Below are 2,750 nucleotides of genomic sequence, written 5' to 3' on the forward strand. Positions count from 1 at the left end.
TCCTACAAATTGTTCCTTCAAGCACTACTTTGTGCATTGTTGGCAAAGGCACAAGAACACTTGTTTAGTAGCACTACAACATTATGATACTCCATTCATGCTATATTTGACTTTGTTGCTACCACACCCATATGTCAAAATGTTCAAAAAAGGCTCTCTTTCAGGTACAACAGCCATTCTGAGTAATATTTCCTGCACATATTGCAATGGTCAGAAGAGACATCCCTAATAACATTTTCTGTACATTGCAAAGACCAAATGAGCCCTCCTTTTTCAGGCCACAAAACATATGAATATAATGCATTTTTGATTTCTGATTGGACACTTTATAACAGTACACATTGCAGAAATTGACACATTGCAAAATAATATCCACACAGTGGAAATCTGAGTGAATATCAATGAAGAGACATAATATAACCAACCACTAATACAGTCAAACCTGTCTATAGTGGCCACCCAAGGAAGATGACAAAAGTGGCCATTATATACAGGTGGCCACTATAGACAGGTGGTCGCCTGTTTGAAGACAGCTTTGACTGTAGTTCCTTTTTGGTCCTAAATGGGGAAAGTCTGTGTATAGGAAATATTGTCAAGTGCAGTAAAGTCAACAGGTATTATGACTTTGATAAAAAAAAAGGAACAATATGACAAACAGCATGCTACATCATAGGCAAATTCTCTGTGATACTGACTTGATCCCCATGTATCCAAAAGTTGCATGCAGGTGGCATGCTGTAAGTATGTGGTGATGGTGTGAAATGCTTGCATACAGTATGTGTGTGTTCACTAATACCCATGGTGTAAAACGAGGACACACATACGAACATTACATTTAAACCGAGGACACACAGAGAACCGAGGACGTCCTCGGTACACAGACCACTCCAAGCAGTCTGCTTTTGCATGCTTTTGCAGGTAGGGGTACACGTTTGTAGGTCCTCGATTATTATTATTATAATAAGTACTCGGTTGGATGGTAATACACGTATATGAATAAGTCCTCGGACAAGAGTCCTACTGACACACAGGTTCTCGGTTATGTGGTAAAATTCTTATGGGTAAAACAGGTCCTCGCTTTTCACCATAGATGCGTATGTGTGTGTATGCTGTATTCTCAAGGGCACAGTTTATATGTGTATGTATTGAAGCAAATATTGATTAATTTCATTGTAAACATTGGTCTGCTATTGAACAAAATTCAAATGAAAAATATCATAAAACTAAAAAGTGTGTGTGTGTGTGAGTGTCTAATGGTCTGTGACAGGTGCATGGTCACCTGTTACTCGCCACTCAAAGGCATTCAGTAAAACTCTACTGTGGGGTAAATTCCCACAAATCATTCCATCAAGCAATTTTTGACAAAGAGGGAGTTTGTGGTTGATGTGATTTGACAGTGAATGCGTGTTCAGACGATCAGGTTGTTGGGAAAGGATTGTAACATTAAAGCTGAATTTACTTCTGGGCTTGTGTCTACGTGAAATGACAAGACTCGTGGCTGAGCTTGCCATGGAGATCATTTCAAAGGTTTCTATCACAGGATATTATAAATGGTATAAAGTTCAAAGGTCGGTAACTTCCAAGTGTTAACAGCATCACCAGTCAAAAAGATATCATCCCACAACCTAACTACACGTATACACAGCCCAGTCGCTGTAAAAACGCGACAGGGCTGTACCAAGATGGTAAACAACAACAAAGCGAACACAAAGCAAACATGCCGATTGCTTTAAGTTTTGGTATTTAACATCATTTTTGTCACCTCAAACTCATTAAAGACAATCTTCATTAATCATACTTCATGTCTATGTTTTCAATAATGACATGTACACAATTTACAACTTACTGAAAACGAAGATTATGTAGCGGGTGTGAATGGTATATCGTCTTTCACTGACAACCATTTTGAATAATCGGGAGTTCACGTGATCGGAGCTGCACTTAAGTGCAGCTCCGATCACGTGAACTCCCGACGTACCGTATGTATTTCAAAGTAGCTCCATCATCGCATAGACCAAAATAAAACCTTTTTAAGTGATACTGCACTTGTAAAATTTCATGGCATAATCTTGAAGGTTTCATCGAAGATATTCCATATCTTCTTATAAGTTGCTTTTCTAACAAATTTCACTGCAAATATCTCAACTTCATTAAAAAGAATGGAGTTAGCTCCTTTTGCGATCAAACTCTTCAACTCAAGGTGAAGGAAGATGGTCCTATAACTTTGTGTACACATGTAAGCATCCAATGCCATGTGCGTAAGTAGATGGCTCTTCTTTGGTCCTTTTTATGCCCTCTTACACAAGGTTTACTGCATCTTATAAAACATAATCTTGTATCTCTCTACAAGACACGCAGACATACAGGTTTTCAGCCAATGTGCAACACTGAAATAATGCTAGTAGTTAGAGATGAAATACAACCATAATAGTTTCCAAGGTGGATCTATCAGCACACTTTGTTGTTTTTAAGACACTGTATTATGTTTAACTCGAATTTGACTTACACAAAATTAAAATACTCTGTCATGTCAAAAACGAAGCAAGAATATGGTGTGCGTCCCACATCATTTTGCAGTCCTTGTAATTGAAAAGTATTCTACTATACACGCATGAGATGTTCATTATTGTTTTTTTTTTTAGTGTGCTTTACAATATGAGGTGGTTGGCTTATTTTACTTTTTCTCACGTTGATATTGCAAAGAGTCAATGATAATGAACCAATGTCTGTGATTGCTGGCCCATGCCCGG

The sequence above is a fragment of the Diadema antillarum genome, unplaced genomic scaffold, assembly GCF_040938485.1.
Source record: "Diadema antillarum isolate AM-2024a unplaced genomic scaffold, OU_Dant_1.0 seq00000172_RagTag, whole genome shotgun sequence".
NCBI lineage: Eukaryota > Metazoa > Echinodermata > Echinoidea > Diadematoida > Diadematidae > Diadema > Diadema antillarum.